Below are 18,743 nucleotides of genomic sequence, written 5' to 3'. Positions count from 1 at the left end.
AAAGCAACAAGGGAAAAATAATAAATAACATACAAGGGACCTCCCATAAGGTTAACAGCTGATTTCTCAGCAGAAACTCTACAAGTCAGAAGGGAGTGGCACGATATATTTAAAGTGATGAAATCAAAAACTTCACAAAGAAGCAAAATCTAAGAGAATTCAGCACTACCAAACCAGCCCTATAACAAATAAAGAAACTTCTCTAAGTTGGAAACACAAGAGAAGAAAAGGATCTACAAAAACAAACCCAAAACAATTAAGAAAATGGTAATAGGAATATACATATCAATAATTGAATTAAATGTGAATGGATTAAATGCTCCACCCAAAAGACACAGGCTCGCTGAATGGATACAAAAACAAGACCCATATATACGCTGTCTACAAGAGACCCACTTCAGACCTAAGGGACACATACAGACTGAAAGTGAGGGGATGGAAAAAGATATTCCATGCAAATGGAAATCAAAAGAAAGCTGGAGTAGCAATACTCATATCAGATAAAATAGACTTTAAAATAAAGGATGTTACAAGAGACAAGGAAGGGCACTACATAGTGATCAAGGGATCAATCCAAGCAGATGATATAACAATTATAAATATATATGCACCCAAAATAGGAGGACCTCAATACATAAGGCAGATACTAAAAGCTATAGAAGAGAAAATCGACAGTAACACAATAATAGTGGGGGACTTTAACACCTCACTTACACCAAAGGACAGATCATCCAAAATGAAAATAAATAAGGTAACAGAAGCTTTAAATGACACAATAGACCAGATAGATTTAATTGATATTGATAGGACATACCATCTAAAAACAGCAGATTACACTTTCTTCTCAAGTCTGCATGGAACATTCTCCAGGATAGATCACATCTTGGGTCACAAATCAAGCCTCAGTAAATTTAAGAAAATTGAAATCATATCAAGCATCTCTTCTGACCATAACCCTGTGAGATTAGAAATCAACTACAGGGGGAAAAAAAGGTAAAAAACACAACCACATGCAGGCTAAACAAACATTACTAAATAACCAAGAGATTATTGAAGAAATCAGAGGAAATCAAAAAATACCTAGAGACAAATAACAAACACACAATGATCCAAAACTTATGGGATGCAGCAAAAGCAGTTCTAAGAGGGAAGTTTATAGCAATACCATCCTACCTCAAGAAACAAGAAAAATCTCAAATAAACAATCTAACCTTACACCTAAAGGAACTAGAGAAAGAAGAACAAACAAAACCAAAAGTTAGTAGAAGGAAAGAAATTATAAAGATCAGAGCGGAAATAAATGAAATAGAAACAAAGAAAACAATAGCAAAGATCAATAGAACTAAAAGCTGGTTCTTTGAGAAGATAAACAAAATTGACAAACCTTTAGCCAGAGTCATCAAGAGGGAGAGGACTGAAATCAATAAAGTTAGAAATGAAAAGGGAGAAGTTACAACAGACATTGCAGAAATACAAAGCATGCTAAGAGACTACTATAAGCAACTCTATGCTAGTAAAATGGACAACCTGGAAGAAATGAACAAATTCTTAGAAAGGTATAACCTTCCAAGACTGAACCAGGAAGAAATAGAAAATATGAATAGACAAATTGCAAGTAATGAAATTGAAGGTGTGATTTAAAATCTTCCAACAAACAGAAGTCCAGGACCAGATGGCTTCACAGGTGAATTCTATCAAACGTTTAGAGAAGAGGTAACACCCATCCTTCTCAAACTCTTCTAAAAAATTACAAAGGGAGGAACACTCCCAAACTCATTCTACGAGGCCACCATCACCCTGATACCAAAATCAGACAAAGATACTACAAAAAAAGAAAATTACAGGCCAATATCACTGATGAATATAGATGCAAAAATCCTCAACAAAATACTAGCAAAGAGAATCCAAAAACACATCACACCAGAGAGTGGGCATAGAGGGAAGCTACCTCAACATAATGAAGGCCATATATGACAAACCCACAGCAAACATCATTCTCAGTGGTGAAAAAATGAAAGCATTTCCTCTACGATCAGGTCCAAGACAAGGAGGTGCTCTCTTGCCACTCTTATTCAACATAGTTTTAGAAGTCCTAGCCAGGCAATCAGATAAGAAAAAGAAATAAAAGGAATCCAAATTGGAAAGGAGGAAGTAAAACTGATACGGTTTGCAGATGACAGGATACCTATACATAGATAATCCTAAAGATGCCACCAGAAAACTACTAGAGCTAATCAATAAATTTGGTGAACTTGCAAGATACAAAATTAATGCACAGAAATCTCTTCCATTCCTATACACTAACATAGAAAGATCAGAAAGTGAAATTAAGAAAACAATCCCATTCACCGCTGCAACAAAAAGAATAAAATACCTAGGAAAAAACCTACCTACCTAAGGAGGTAAAAGACCTATACTCAGAAAACTATAAGACACTGATGAAAGAAATCAAAGATGACACAAACAGATGGAGAGATATACCATGTCCTTGGATTGGAAGAATCAATATTGTGAAAATGACTATACTACCCAAAGTAATCTATAGATTCAATGCAATCCCTATCAAATCACCAATGGCAGTTTTTACAGAACTAGAACAAAAAATCTTAAAATTTGTATGAAGACACAAAAGACCCTGAGTAGCCAAAGCAATCCTGAGGGGAAAAAACGGAGCTGGAGGAATCAGACTCCCTGACTTCAGACTATACTACAAAGCTACAGTAATCAAGACAATATGGTACTGGCACAAAACCAGAAATATAGATTAATGGAACACATTAGAAAGCCCAGAGATAAATCCACACACCTATGTTCAACTAATCTATGATAAAGGAGGCAAGGATATACAATGGAGAAAAGACAGTCTCTTCAGTATGTGGTGCTGGGAAAACTGGATAGCCACATGTTAAAGAATGAAATTAGAATACTCCCTAACACTGTACACAAAAATAAACTCAAAATGGATTAAAACCCTAAATGTAAGACCAGACACTATAAAATTAGAGGAAAACATGGGAAGAACACTCTTTGACATAAATCACAGCAAGATCTATTTTGACCCACCTCCTAGAGTAATGGAAATAAAAACAAAAATTTAAAAATGGGACCTAATGAAATTAAAAGCTACTGTATAACAAAGGAAACTATAAAGAGGATGAAAAGACATCCCTCAGAATGGGAGAAAATACTTGCAAACAAATCAACAGACAAAGGATTAACCTCCAAAATATATAAACAGCTCATGCAGCTCAATATTAATAAAACAATGCAGTAAAAAAATGGGCAGAAGACCTAAATAGACATTTCTCCAAAGAAGACATACAGATGGACAAGCAGCACATGAAAAGCTGCTCAACATCACTAATTATTGGAGAAATGCAAATCAAACTACAATGAGGTATCACCTCACACCAGTCAGAATGGCCATCATCAGAAAATCTACAAACAATAAAATGCTTTAGAGGGTGTGGAGAAAAGGGAACCCTCTTGCACTGTTGGTGGGAATGTAAATTGATACAGCCACTATGGAGAACAGTATGGAGGTTCTTTAAAAAACTAAAAATAGGATTACCATATGACCCAACAATCCCACTACTGGGCATATGCCCAGAGAAAACCATAATTCAAAAAGACACATGCACCCCAATGTTCACCACAGCACTATTTACAATAGTCAGGTCCTGGAAGCAACCTAAATGCCCATTGACAGACGAATGGATAAAGAAGATGTGGTACATATATACAATGGAATATTACTCAGCTATAAAAAGGAATGAAATTTGGTCATTTGTAGAGACATGGATGGACCTAGAGACTGTCATACAGAGTGAAGTCAGTCAGAAAGAGAAAAACAAATATCGTATATTAACACATATATATGGAATCTAGAAAAATGGTACAGATGAACTGGTTTGCAAGGCAGAAAGAGAGACACAGATGTAGAGAACAAATGTATGGACACAAGGAGGGAACATGAAAGGTGAGGAGGTGGTGGTGGTGGGATGAATTGCGAGATTGGGATTGACATGTATACAGTAATATGTATAAAATAGATAACTGATAAGCACCTGCTGTATTAAAAAAATAGGATGAAATTTTAAAAAATTAAAATTAAATTACAGAAAAGAAAAAAAGCTATTGTGTGATCCAGCAATTCCATTTCTGGGTACTTATTCAAGGAAAATGAAAACACTAACTTGAAAATGTATCTATACCCCGATGTACATTGCAGCACTGTTTACAATAACCAAGATATGGAAACAACCTAAGTATCTACTGATGGATGAATAGATAAAGAAAATGTGGTTATATATATGATGGAAGATTATTAAACCTTAAAAAAGAATAAAATTCTTTTAATTGAAGTATAGTTGATTTATAATATTATTTTAGTTTCAGGTACACATCACAGTAATTCAATATTTTAAAATTATACTCCTTTTAAAGTTTTTACAAATAACGGCTGTACTTCCTTGTACTGTACAATATATCCTTGTTGCTTATTTATTTTATACATGGTAGTTTGTATCTCTTAATCTCCTAACCCTATCTGGCTCCTTCCCCCCTTCCCTCGTCCCACTGAGTAACCACTAGTTTGTCCTCTATATTTGTGAGTCTGTTTCTGTTTTGTTATATTCATTAATTTGTTTTATTCTTTAGATTCCATATATAAGTGGCAATATAGAATATTTGTCTTTGTCTGACTTATTTCACTAAGCATGACACCCTTTAGGTCCATCCATGTTGTTACAAATGGCAGAATTTGATTTTTTTAATGGATGACTAATATTCCATTTTAAATATATACTACATCTTCTTTATCCATTCCTCTGTTGCTGGGCACTTAGTTTGCCTCTATATCTTGGTGATTATAAATAATGCTGCTATGAACATTGGGTACATGTATCATTTTGAGTTAGTGTTTTTATTTAAAAAGAATGAAATCTTGCCATTTGGGACAACATGGATGGACCTCAAGGACATTAACACTAAGTTAAATAGGTCAGACAGAGAAAGGCATATAGTGTATGATCTCTCTTATATGTGGAATCTTTTTTAAAAAAAGAAATCAAGCTCGTATATATAGAAAACAGATTCGTGGTTGCCAGTGGTGAGGGGGGTGGTACGAAAAATGGGTTCAGGAGGTATAAAAAAAGGACAGAAGGAGGGAAGAAAGGAAGGAAGAAAGAAAAAATCTGTAGGAAATTATGTGGTTTAATGTCTAAGTAATAAATATGTTTCAGAAAAGTTTGTGCCAATTAGATTTCTAGCAATAAAATTATAACTTAAATTAAGTAGAATTTGTTATTGTGGGTTGAACTTGTTATAACTCAAATAACAGTTATGGGATGTGTGATAAGCAGAATAATGGCCCCCCACACACCAAAAACATTTGTGTAGAGAGAGAAACTACAACGACATGTCAGATTGGCATAGATCCAAAAGCACATTTGTTGGCCAGCCTGAAAGAAAAGAGGAGTGAACCTACATTGTTACAACCCAATGGAGGTTATATTTTTAAATTGTCTGTGGTTGGCATAAAGAAATAAATTTGACTTTTAAATATTGACGTTATATCTAGTTAGCTAGCCAAAGTTAGTATTGTTTCTAAAAATTCATCTGCTAATTTGAGAAGGTCTTCTATGTAGGGTGTGTGCAAATAATGACGATTTTATTTCTTCTTTTCCTATCCTCCTGTCTTTAATTTCATGGTCTCACTGGATCAGAAGCACCAGTGTATTATTGATTGCACCAAGCATCCTGGTTTTATGCCATTGCTCCTGATTTACACAGAGTGATTCTAATGTTTCTACATTTTGGATAATGTTTGTTGAAGTTTCTGCTGTAGATATGCTTTATGAAGTGTATTCGTTTTCTATTCCTGTGCAAAAAAATTTCACAAACTTAATGGCTTAAAACAACACACAATTATTAGCTCATAATTCTGTAGGTCAGAAGTTTTAGCATGATGTGGTTGGATATTCCACTCCTGGTCTCAAAGGCTAAAAGCAAGGGATCAGCCAAGATGGGTTCTAAGGAAGGATCTATTTCCAAGCTCATTCAGTCTATTAGAAGAATTCAGTTTTCCATGGTTGTAGTACAAAAGTTGCCATTTTCCTGCTGGCTGTCTGCTAAGAGCTGTTAGTTTTAAGAGGCTGTGCACATTCCTTCTTACATGGTCCCCTCCATCCCCAAAGCCAGCAAGGTAGAATCTCTCTTATGTTGAATCCCTCTCATGCATCGAACCTCTCTAACTGCTCTCTGACCTCTAGACACAGATTTAAAGAGCTCTCATGATTAGATCAGTCCTACCTGGATAATTTCCGTATTTTAAGATCAGCTGATTAGTGACCATGATTAGATCTGCAAAATCCCTTCAAGCAGCACCTAGGTTAGTGTTTGCTTAAAAAACTGGAGGAAGGTGTATGTATACCAGGGACCAGGATCTTGTGGGCAGGCTTAGAATTCTACCTACTTCAGTTCACCATCTGGTCCCAGAAGATCCATGTTCATCCCGTATGGAAAACATACTCACCCCATTCCCAAGGTTCCTAAGGGTCTCATCTCATTATAGCATCAACTCAAGTCCAAAGCCTCATCAAAATCTCATTAGCTCAAATTTCCAAAATCTCATGATCCAAATCATCTAAAACAGGTGTGGATGAGGCTTCTAAAAGTAAACCACCCTTGGTGCAGTATCTGTGGACTTGTGAAACTAAGGACACAAGTTACATGCCCCCAAAACTTTCACTGTACGGTGGTGGGACAGGCACAGAATAACTGATACAGACATTCTAGTTCCAAAGGTAAAAATGGAGAGTAAAAAGGAGTCATTGATCCATAAGAGTTTTGAAGTTCAGCTAGACAAATGTTGGATCTTTCTCAAGGCCTGGGGATAATCCCTGTGGCTCTTGGCTCTGTCCTCTGAGCTCTCTGCTTTGTCCTTTGTACTTTGGTTCCACCCAAGAGTGCAAAGGGGCCATGTTAGAGTGCTGTCCATCACATATTCCTAGTTACCTAATAGTGTTCATTGGGAATGAATGTTAATTTCATAAAGATATTTTTGTATATCTATTGAGATCATCATAGAGTTTTCCTCTTTAAATTGATTTGTGTTGAATGACAGTTATCTACTTTCTAATATAAAACTATTCTTCCTTTCCTAGGTTAAGCTGGACTTAGTGTTCATGATTTTTAAAAATGTTTTTATAAATTCTTCAATTTGTTTTGCTAATATTTTATTAGGATTTTTGTATCTTTTTAATGTACTGTTAATTTTGCTTTTATATATTTGAGGCTATTTTATTTAGTTGCATAAATATTTTTTCAGTAATCTCACTGTATTGAATTTTATATCATTATCCATTTTTGAAGAATTTTTTGTAACAACAGTAAAAGATTTTAAACAAATTAAATAAATAATTAGTTAAATAAGTTATAATATATTTATACCAAATTCATATGCAACTCTAAAAAATGATGAGGAAACTCTCTAGGTACAAATGTGGGATATTATTTAGACATATTAAGTGAAAAGAGAAACATTAGTGTCTGGAAAATAAGTTTTCTGGACTGGTTCCCTTTGTAAACAGATAAGAATATTAGATAAAATATATTTAAAATAACATTTCATTGAAAGCGTGGATGACCTAGCAGGAAAGATGAGATATTTAGGCCAAAGATTTTGTGAAGACAGTCTTCATGGCATAATCTGATCATTGAAGGCAGATTTTACCCAGAAGACATTTGATCTCAGGTTTTTTTTTGGATTCCCAGGGAATGTGGACAACAGGAGTCAGATACCAAAACCCTGGCAGTGGGAAGGTCTAGTAAGAGACCCCTTCCCTAAACGTTTAGATGCCAAAGACTTACTGAGTCAGTGAAGGGTAAATACACTGCCTCCTAACTTTCCAGGGAGACAGGCAAAAATTTTTGCCCTGTTTTAACCTTGGAACTGAGCAGAAGGAAGAAAAGAAATTTAATCATTACCGAGCCCTTCCTTTCATTTTAAACTCACTGGCCTTGGGCCATCTGAAAAACATCTCAAACCATGCATGTACACACATACACCAAGATGACTTGCTCCAAAGCTTTCTAAACAACCTAATCCTCACCATGTATGGAGGAGGGCTTGTCATGGTCAGTTAGGGGTCCCCTTTTGTGTTTTGTTTTCCTCTACGTTGCTCCAGGAAGAACATGTTTTACTTCTAAATAAGTCTTGAATTAAAGAAATCATAAGAAATTAGAAAATAATATAGAAAAAGAATATATATATGTATATTTATGTGTAATATATATGTGTGTATAACTGAGTCACTTTGCTCTACAGCAGAAATCAGCACAACAGTGTAAATCAACTATACTTCAATAAAACATTTAAAAATCTAAAAATCAAAAATAAATCACAAGGGGTGTTCTAAAGTGCTTGGGACTGAGTAACGGTAAGATACTACATGTCAAACTCATGGAAAGTTAGAGCAAATTGTACACTCCTAAACATATTTATCAGAAAAGAAGAGAGAACTCAAAGACTTGGAAAATGAAAAAAGGGACAAACCCAAAGAACCTAAAAGGGAGGAAATGTTAAGCATAAAGGCAAAAATCAATTATATATATATGCTTATATCTTATACATGTTTAAATCTTTTATATGTTCATGTATAAATTTGAATATAGATTCAAATTCAGAGGAATATAAAAATATTAAAATTGATACAAGAAATATAAAATTTAATAGCCCACTAACATTTATATAAATTGAAAGAGTATGCAATCTGTTGTCCACCCTCTCTTCTAGAATTTTGTCCCCCATGACATGGACCTAACACTAATCTGATAGCAGTAATTCCTTATTGTTTTTCCCCTGCCCTGCTTGAGATAAACAGTTAGTCTAAAAAAATATTCTGTAAATATCCACCTGTTGATATACAAGGGTGCAGTGACTCAAGAACATTCATCCTGCCTCACTTGCATCCATGGATCTATCTCTTTCTCCTTGAGATAAAACCAAAATAGTGCACCTCTTTCTGATATTCTCCACCAAGTGATAAACTGACAAGTGTATGAGAATCAAAATAACAAAGTGTGAACAATCTAGGTACATGGATTCTTTTATTTAGGGTTTTTCTAATGGAAAACCATAGCAGGACTCTTTTTTTTTCTTTTCTTTCACCTCCTTTTCTGAACATTTCTAAGACCCCATACATACTTTTATGGACAAAAGCCTCTCACATGAAATCTATGGTGTCACATTTGAGAAGGAGAAAACCTATGTGACAGAACAGAGAATAATTTCTACCTTTCCTGGGAGGGACCTGGTTATCCATTTACATAAGGGTGTTCCAGTTGCTTCTCTTCTTGCTGAAGAGTTTGTTCTCTATCCACTGCAAGTGCAAAACACACTGATGTCAGCATAACTCAGGAGGGAACTGAGAAAAATCCATCTAGCACTCCTCTCTGATTTAAAACATTAATCCAAGGGAAATTTGCTTTGTCATACCAGTACCCTTTCAACTCTATCACATTCTTACTTTCACATTTCATTTTTATGATATATTTGTTGATTACTAAATATACAGAAAACCTGAAAACTATAGAAAACAAACAGATCCTGCCAAACTATAATTCTAAACCCAGTGACGATATCCCTCAAAACTGAAAAAGAAGTAAAACTGTCACTGTTTGCAGATGACATGATACTATACATAAAGAGTCCTAAAGATGCTACCAGAAAACTACTAGAGCTAATCAGTGAATTTGGTAAAGTAGCAGGATACAAAATTAATGCACAGAAATCTCTTGCATTCGTATACACTAATGATGAAAAATCTGAAAGTGAAATTAAGAAAACACTCCCATTTACCATTGCAACAAAAAGAATAAAATACCTAGGAATAAACCTACCTAGGGAGACAAAAGACCTGTATACAGAAAACTATAAGACACTGATGAAAGAAATTAAAGATGATACAAAGAGATGGAGAGATAATACCATGTTCTTGGATTGGAAGAATCAACACTGTGAAAATGACTATACTACCCAAAGCAATCTACAGATTCAATGCAATCCCTATCAAACTACCAATGGCATTTGTCACAGAACTAGAACAAAAAATTTCACAATTTGTATGGAAATACAAATGACCCTGAATAGCCAAAGCAATCTTGAGAAAGAAAAACAGAGCTTGAGGAATCAGGCTGCCAGACTTCAGACTATACTACAAAGCTACAGTAATCAAGATAGTATGGTACTGGCACAGAAACAGAAATATAGATCAATGGAACAGGATAGAAAGCCCAGAGATAGGGGATTCCCTGGTGGTGCAGTGGTTGAGGGTCCACCTGCTGATGCAGGGGACACGGGTTCGTGCCCAGGTCTGGGAGGATCCAGCGTGCCATGGAGCGGCTGGGCCCATGAGCCATGGCCACTGGGCCTGCACGTCCGGAGCCTGTGCAGTGGGAGAAGCCACGGCGGTGAGAGGTGCGCATACTGCAAAAAAAAAAGAAAGCCCAGAGATAAACCCACGCACATATGGTCACCTTATCTTTGATAAAGGAGGCAAGAATATACAATGGAGGAAAGAGAGCCTCTTCAATAAGTGGTGCTGGGAAAACTGGACAGCCACATGTAAAAGAATGAAATTAGAACACTCCCTAAAACCATACACAAAAATAAACTCAAAATGGATTTGAGATCTAGATATAAGGCCAGACATTATAAAACTCTTAGAGGAAAACATAGGCAGAACACTCTATGACAAATCACAGCAAGATACTTTTTGACCCACCTCCTAGAGGAATGGAAATAAAAACAAAAATAAACAAATGGGACCTAATGAAACTCAAAAGCTTTTGCACAGCAAAGGAAACTATAAACAAGACAAAAGACAACCCTCAGAATGAGAGAAAATAGTTGCAAATGAAGCAACTGACAAAGGATTAATCTCCAAAATTTACAAGCAGCACATGCAGCTCAATATCAAAAAAGCAAACAACCCAATCCAAAAATGGGCAGAATACCTACATAGACATTTCTCCAAAGAAGATATACAGATTGTCAACGAACACATGAAAGGATGCTCAATATCACTAATCATTAGAGAAATGCAAATCAAAACTGCAATGAGATATCACCTCACACTGGTCAGAATGGCCATCATCAAAAAATCTACAAACAACAAATGCTGGAGAGACTATGAAGAAAAGGGAACCCTGTTGCACTGTTGGTGGGAATGTAAATTGATACAGCCACTATGGAGAACAGTATGGAGGTTCCTTAAAAAACTACAAATAGAACTACCATACGACCTAGCAATCCCACTACTGGGTATAAGCCCTGAGAAAACCATAATTCAAAAATAGTCATGTATCACAATGTTCATTGCAGCACTATTTACAATAGCCAGGGCATGGAAGCAACCTAAGTGTCCATCGACAGATGAATGGAGAAAGAAGATGTGGTACATATATATAATGGAATATTACTCAGCCATAAAAAGAAATGAAATTGAATTATTTGTAGTAAGGTGGATGGACCTAGAGTCTGTCATACAGAGTGAAGTAAGTCAGAGAGAGAAAAACAAATACTGTATGCTAACACACACACACACACACACACATATATATATATATATATATATATATATATATATATGGAATCTAAGAAAAAAAAATGGTCATGAAGAACCTAGGGGCAAGATGGGAATAAAGACACAGACCTACTAGAGAATGGACTTGAGGATATGGGGAGGGGGAAGGGTAAGTTGTGACAAAGTGAGAGAGTGGCATGGACATATATACACTACCAAATGTAAAATAGATAGTGGGAAGAAGTTGCATAGCACAGGGAGATCAGCTCGGTGCTTTGTGACCACTTAGAGGGGTGGGATAGGGAGGGTGGGATGGAGGGAGACGCGAGAGGGAGGGGATATGGGGATATATATATACGTATAGCTGATTCACTTTGTTATACAGCAGAAACTAACACAACACTGTAAAGCAATTATACTCCAATAAAGATGTTAAAAAAAAAAAAAGAAAAGAAACTTGAGCTACATGCAAGGATGTGAATGAATTTTTTAAAAAGTGAAAGAGAAATAAAGACTATGAAATACAAAAATCCTGAGGGAATTTATTGCCAGGAAACCTACCCTGCAGGGAATATGAAAAGAAGTTTCTCAGACAGGAGGAGATTGCTAAACGTCAGAAACTTGGATGTACAAAAAGAAAGATGTCAGAAAAGGAATTAAAGGTCAAATAAATTCCTTTATTTTTCTTATATCTTCATAGAGTTTAAGATCTGCTTTTTAATAGCGCCCTTGTAAGGAGAGGCAAATTATTCTCCCTACCACATTAGACAAAACAACTCCTGCTGCCAGGTCTGCCTTTGCTGGTAGGAAGCCCAGAAAAGTGGGTGAATCAAACAGTTTTGACCATATCAGCATATACGACATCAGATGCTCAAAAGACACTTAAAATTCCTAAGATTGGATTTGCAAAGTGTATTTAAATGAGCAGTTTGTCAACTACCATTATTACACATTGGAATGTCTGGCTGCTGTTTTTGTCAGTACACACAGACACCACCACCACCATCACATACCTCACGAACACACATGTACTCTCCACCACATACACACCACTCACAAATACACAAGCACCATCCACCACACAATACACACTTCTCTTTCCTTGTCTATCCACATAACTGTCCAGCTCACATTCATCCCTATGAATTTTTCTTTCCCTTGTGAAAAACTTGTGAAAATACATATTTTCCCCCCAGATTTCCCCAGATTGCTAAATACCTTTGATCAGATCTCTAACAAAGGAGCCCTCCTGATTAATCCTTCTGGGGAATTAATTAATTGTAAATTTCATTTAATGAATAGCAGATAAGCATACAGTCACTAACCTGATTCAGAACAGAAAAGCGATTCCTTCTTCCCCTGTGAAGACTTTTCTCTCAACTTTTAAAAATACTGAATTACTGGATTTGCTAATTTCAGCCATTTAAATTCTTCACCATATCTTTTGATCTCCCTAGATCAAAGTTGAAAACTTAATTTTTAACTTCACTTACATTCTTGCCTTGAATCTTCAGGGGAGGAGTGCAAGTCTTAAAGTCATCCAATGGGCCAGAAACCTCCTAGAAATCTGTCAGTAATTTCATGACCATGACAGACAGACACCACCAGTCTCTGTCCCTACCAGGAAGTAGAACCTGCCTGCCCCATAAGAGTTTCCAGGATTTTTCTATTGAGGATGGATCTGTGTGTCCAGTACTATTTTGACAGGCATGCTATGGCTTTCTAAATGCCTTATAAATGACCTATTGGCTTTTCCCCCTTCTTCCCTCCCTCCTTCCCACCCTTCCTCCTTCCCTCCTTTCCCTTCTGCCTCTCCTCTCTTTCCTCTTCCCTTCCTCTCCCTCCGTCTCACCCCTCCTCCCCCCACACTCCTTTCCTCATCTCTTCCAAAGGTCACATCTGTTTGATATTCAAGCTACTCAGAATGAGGTACATTTTATTGAGGTGTGTCCTCTGAAGAGTATGAATTCCCTTGTGGCTTCTCCTGCATTGACTGTAAGTTCTGCTGGTTCAGCCTCCTATCTATAGCAGTACTTGGGAGCATTTTACCTTGCAACTCTTTGAAGGCAAACTACTGAGCAGGTAGGGACATCTAAACCCTTAAATAAAAAATTTTGCACTATAGTTTCTTACATACTTAAGCATTTAAAATTGTTTTATTGTGCTTTTAAAGTGCCCAATAAATGTTTGGCACATAGAAGATGTTCTATAAATTAAACAAGTTGTTTTCTCTCTAAAGAAATGTTGAAACAGAAGTAGAGTCACAGATGTAGAAAACAAATTTATGGTTACCCGGGGGTAAGGGGCCGAGGGATAAATTGGGAGATTGGGATTGACATATACTCGCTACTATATAGAACACAGATAACTAATAAGGACCTACTGTATAGCACGGGGAACTCTACTCAATACTCTGTAATGAACTGTATGGGAAAAGAATCTAAAAAAAGTGGATATATGTATATGTATAACTGATTCACTTTGTTGTACACCTGAAAATAACACAACATTGTAAATCAACTATACTCCAATAAAAAGTTTTTTAAAATGTTGAAAACCTTAACTCATTTGCCCAAGAGACTTTGATGTCTTGTCATATACAGCTGGATTTTTTTTTCTTTTTCTGAAGTCTAGGTTCTGCTGATTTTCATCTGGCTGTTCCAGGATGTTTGTGCTGTTTGTCCTGTCTGACACGAAGGCTGGCAATTTCTGACATTTTCTGGGAAGGGGCCCTTTTATTGATTGAAAGTCCCAGGTCAGCAGCTGTTTAATGTCCATGTTTTAAGCAAACAACCTTCCTATCTGGTGTCAATATCCCCAGTTCTAGGTACTGATTACCCAGGGGGGAACCATCATTCTATTTGCTGGCCCCAAAGCTTTACACTGCTCTGTCATACCCTTTGAAATTACTTCTGGATTCTACATCTGGCTTCTGTGTTTTCCTTATTAAGTTTTTAAGTTTAACATTTTATTATGGAAAGTTTCAAACATAAAAAAATAGTAGACCGGTCTAATATAACCATGTACCCATTACAGTTTCCACAATTTTCAATAATTGGCCATTCGAGTTTCCATATACCCAAAGGTTGTTTTCTGTATTATATCACATCATTTCTCCTGCAAAAAGTACAACATAACTACATAGTTCATCAGGACTTTTGAAAACATAACATGCCATCAGCACATCTAATAAATAAACAATAACTCCTTAATATCATCTAATATCCAGTCATTATGAAAATTTTCCAAATTGCTTCAAGGTTATCCATTTATACTTGATTTATTTAATGAAGATCCAAACAAGACGCACACATGACAGTTAATTGTTATGGCTCTCAGCTCTCTTTTAATTTCTCAACAATTCCTCCCCCTATTTTCTACTTGCTGTTATTTAAAACAACAATACAAGAGTCATTTGCAGAATGACTCTTGTAATTGATTTGGCTGATTGCTTCCTCTGTCATTTGATATATTTCTTTATCCCCTTACATCCTGGGAACTACTAAGTATATAGAGAGACTTGGTTAGATTCAGGACAAGAATACTTCGTAGGGGTGCTGGATGTTTTCACCATAGCAGGTTGTCTCACTTTTAGTAAGACTGATCAGGGGGTTCAGATATTCTCTGACTTATCCACTAATAAAGTACTTAACCTTTCACCTGTGATTTTAGCTGTTGTTAATGTTACCTAGAACTGTTATTTCATTAGAAGTTGCAAAATGGTGATTTTGTAATTCTATCATGCCTTCACTTATGAGCTGGAATTTTCTACAAAACAGGAAATATACCTAATCAAATATGTGGTTACCCTTAAATACAGATTTAATAGGAAAGTCAGGATAAATACTTTATAAAATTCCAGAATAATAATTTAGTGCCTTAGCAAAGATGACCAAGTAAAATTATGACCTCATGGAATTTGATGTGTTTTAATCCATCACAGTCCTTACTCTATTTTGATTCTCAGATTGTCTCCTCTTTGGCCAGCAAGAGTCCCTTCAAGTTGGCTTCTATGTCATTATGACATGACCCTATTGATCTTGGTTAGCTTCCTTATTTTCTAGCACAAATTACATTCTAGGGTCCCCAACTATTTTCTCTTCCCAGACCTGGACTTTAAGGAATGCTGGTTCCTTTCAGAAAGAAATAACATTTGGAGACCACACACTGGGCACTGGGGTGCTTATTGCATCTAGGTCTTTTCAGTGGAAGAATTTGGAAACAGTTTTTAAAAGAAAAATCATAAATTCTAATATTTCCAATTCAAATAGAATGTTAGAGTGATTTCTTTTAAAGTTCGTTAATTTTATACTCTTGCATTGTCCCCTTATGTTGAACATCTTAGTTAATATAATTACTTTTCTTGCTTTATTATAGTATACCCAAATTAACATCAAAATAACACTAATATTATTACCAAAATAAATTTGTCGTCTCTCCTAGAAGCAGATCTTGACATTAAGATTCCTGTAAAAGTGATTTAATAGGCAGTATTTTCAGAAAAACAATGAAAACAGCAGGGAAGGAGGGAAGTGGGCAGAAGAATAAAGGAGAGCAAACAAGTGTGCGGTAACAAGCTAAATCTGGAGGAAGGTAATTTGGGGTTCATTCTGCAAGGGAGCAGTGGGCACAGCCTTGACCATACCTCAGAGTTTTCCTAACCAAAGCTAAAGAAGTTGGAGTATGTATATGCCAGTACCCATTAATCCCTGGCTAAGGGCTGCCTCTGGGATTCCTGAGTCCCCAATTTTACCTTTCAGTGAGCACAGATCAAGTAGGTTCCAGCAGCCCAAGGACAGGCCTCAAACCAAGTGATGGGTGTGCTGGCTGTTGCCAGTGAAAGCACAAGAGGAATTTGTGTGCTCCAAAATATAAAGGACCCCAGGAGATAAGGGCAGAGCACCAACAGCTTCTGTTATCCTTCACACTCTTCAGTTCCATTCTCTCTTCACATTAAGTTCATAGTACTGATTCTTCAGGAAGAAAAGATTAATGAAACATTTACACCCCTGCTGCTGTAATCAGCCCCAAGGACTTAACTGATATTCATGATCTTTCTCCATCTACCCATTACAGGTCTCCTCTCTTGGTCAGCACTTTTGCTGCTTTGGGTTGCCTGCAGAGTGGGGTAACCCAATAATTCATCTCTGAAGGTTTGATGCCATAACTTTGATGTAGGTGTTGTAATTACCTTTTCATAGTTAAAATGGACGTGGGATTCCCTAAGCTCTGGAAACACTTGTCCCTGTCCCTATTATGTGGTAGCAACCAACCATCTCATAATGATCAGGGTTAAATACTCCTGGCCAGTATGGCGACTTCTTTCTTTCACTCACTCTCGGTCTACCAGCAAGAGGATCCCAACATGACGAGTCAGCATTCATAGTTTTAGGCTTTTTGGAAGCCTTACTAAGCCCTTTCCTGGAAGCATTCCTCTCTTCTGGGAACTAGGACTTCCATACATGGTGAAAATAAAGTTGTTCTATTAAAAATATGCCATCTGGCACAACATACACAATTAAGACTACCATTGGATTAAGTCTATGGTAATCCTTCATCTTCTGTTACAATCCATTTTTGCTGGGGCCACAAAATGGTGAGTTGAATGGGAATATGATAGAGGCCATCATCCTAGCATCCTATAAATCTTTTAAAATGACATTACTCTCTGCCATTCCACCTGGCATGCAGTATTGCTTTTGAGTTACTAATTTTCCATGAGTGGACCATTTCAGGCATCCCATTTAGGCTTATATAACATTAAGTCCCGAGTCACAGCACTGTATCCCCATATTGACAAAGTCTCCCTTATCCAGTCTTACATTCTGCCCCAAAACCCTGGTCCCATATTCCAGACACACTCTCATTATTCCTGACACTTTATTGGTGAAAAATCCCTTCCCTCTCTTACTGGGACCAGTACTATACCAGTTAGGACATACTAAGACCTGACCTAGTTATTTGTCTAGTATTAGGTTTATTACTTGTCAGATATTAGAGGAAACTATAACAGAAACTGACGAAGTAAGCTTTTCCTTGCAAGGCATCTGTATCAACTGTGCTTTCTTTGTGATCTTCAGACAAAGAGGCTGTTATCTGCCAGCACCAGGTGTGGCCATTCCTGCAGGATGTTTCAGGTTTACTCAAAACTTGTCTTTAGTATAAGATAATTTTGGGGCCTTTTAATCTAGTCTTCTTTGTGTTTCTGCTAGTCTGACCATCAAATCCTAAGTCTGATCTTCAGAACAGGTCTTCCTTCTGGCTATTGGAGATCGTGGTATCTTTAAGTGCTGCCAGTGAGATTTTCTGACTTTCATATCATGCTCTGATGTAATTCTCCTGCTTGAGTCCCTCAGTGGTACTGACCAACAAAGAGCCAACTTCGAAGTTGTAATAATTGTTATTTCCCCATATCTCTCAACACTAGAAGTATTAACCAAGCCAGTGCATGTCCTTTCACCAGTATTTCCCATCCCAGTGTTCCACAGGAGAGGGTCTTAATAATCATACTGCTACAGTAGGCAAGGATTATTACCACTGCTCTTACTAACAGCAAGAGGGTCCTTGTGCCATCTGACCTGTGAGTGATTTAACCCCAGAAATCTATCCTGAGAGTCTGCATCTTAGGTTCCCTTGCAGAAACAACTGTCTTAGATCAAATTCTCAAGAACCAGATCCTGAAATGAGGATTCCTGTGAAAATGATCTGTTAGGACACATTCCTAGGAAAAACTGGCAGAGAAGAGAAGATATAGAAGCGATATCGAGTAAGGTCCAGATCAATTCTTAGGAGTGTGGGAGACAGTGTAGGTTTTGCCTCAGAGATGTCCCCAGTAGGAGCAAGGGAGCTGGAGTATTTATATCTCTGTGGAGATAAATTATTGGCCTCCTGTTCCCAGGAGGACATAAATTCCCAGGCACATTCATGCTGGCAGGCAAAACAGGCTCCTATAACCCAATAAGGCAAATAGGTGTCAGGTGTTGGGAATGAAAGCTCACTGCAAAATGGTATGTAGTTCTGGCAAAGGGAACTGAGAATGTGTACTGCAGTTACTGACTAATTGAAAGACCTCTTAATTTTTTTTTTTTTTTTTTTTTTCGGTGTGCGGGCCTCTCACTGCTGCGGCCTCTCCTGCTGTGGAGCACAGGCTCCGGA

General features: G+C 36.9%; 1 protein-coding gene across 1 annotated transcript in view; it reads right to left on the bottom strand.

Moving 5' to 3' along the window:
* The window catches only part of SLC17A1 (solute carrier family 17 member 1), a 63,997-nt gene that overhangs the window by 38,304 nt on the left and 6,950 nt on the right, over positions 1–18,743 (bottom strand). The gene's annotated exons all lie outside the window — the stretch shown is intronic.

This window comes from Kogia breviceps, chromosome 10, assembly GCF_026419965.1.
Source record: "Kogia breviceps isolate mKogBre1 chromosome 10, mKogBre1 haplotype 1, whole genome shotgun sequence".
Classification (NCBI taxonomy): Eukaryota; Metazoa; Chordata; class Mammalia; order Artiodactyla; family Physeteridae; genus Kogia; species Kogia breviceps.
Note: the sequence above shows the minus strand (reverse complement) of the source record. Positions and strands in the feature narration are given on the sequence as shown.